The following is a 628-nucleotide window of genomic DNA, read 5'->3' on the forward strand; positions in this document are numbered from 1 at the left end:
CCTCCCCCGCGGCGTCCAAGTCACGTCCCGCCGGAAGCTGCGCCGGCCTGAGCCGTCCGCCGCCGTCCCCGGCAGCGGCAGCCCCGCCCGCACACGCCGCTGCGCACCTCGGAATACGTTAGCGCCCCCCGCCTGTTCTGTCCGGGGTGGCGCGGCGGGGCAGGAGGGCGGACGCTGCGCTTGGCGGATAGCCGGCTCTAGCTGAGCATATTTTCCCGAAGGCTGGAGAGGAGTTGGACGAAGATGAAATGTTTAACCGGCGCCGTGCGCTCCGGCCGACACCAGCGCAGCCCGCATGCAACCTGTTCTGCCGCGCAGTCATCGACGAACTCGCCGTGCGAGTTGTAGTCGGCCGTGAGCGTCACGGTGTTCGAGGCGAAGCAGAAGAGGCGCCCTGCTCTGCCCGCCTTTGCACACGCGCATTGCCTGCTCTGCCCTCGGGAGGAAATATAATCCGCTCCCTGGAAGAAATATAACGAAACGTTTGTCATAAAACTGTTGCGAGCAGGAGGATATGTTTGCGCGGCGTTTTAGAGGCGCGACACGCCCTCAGAGCGCGACATCCTAGCGGCCACCTCTTCATTTCACGCGCCTGGGCGGGCGCCGCGCCTCTTCCTCTCCGTCACGC

Source organism: Frankliniella occidentalis, unplaced genomic scaffold (assembly GCF_000697945.3).
Source record: "Frankliniella occidentalis isolate FOCC.00 unplaced genomic scaffold, Focc_3.1 Scaffold76, whole genome shotgun sequence".
Classification (NCBI taxonomy): Eukaryota; Metazoa; Arthropoda; class Insecta; order Thysanoptera; family Thripidae; genus Frankliniella; species Frankliniella occidentalis.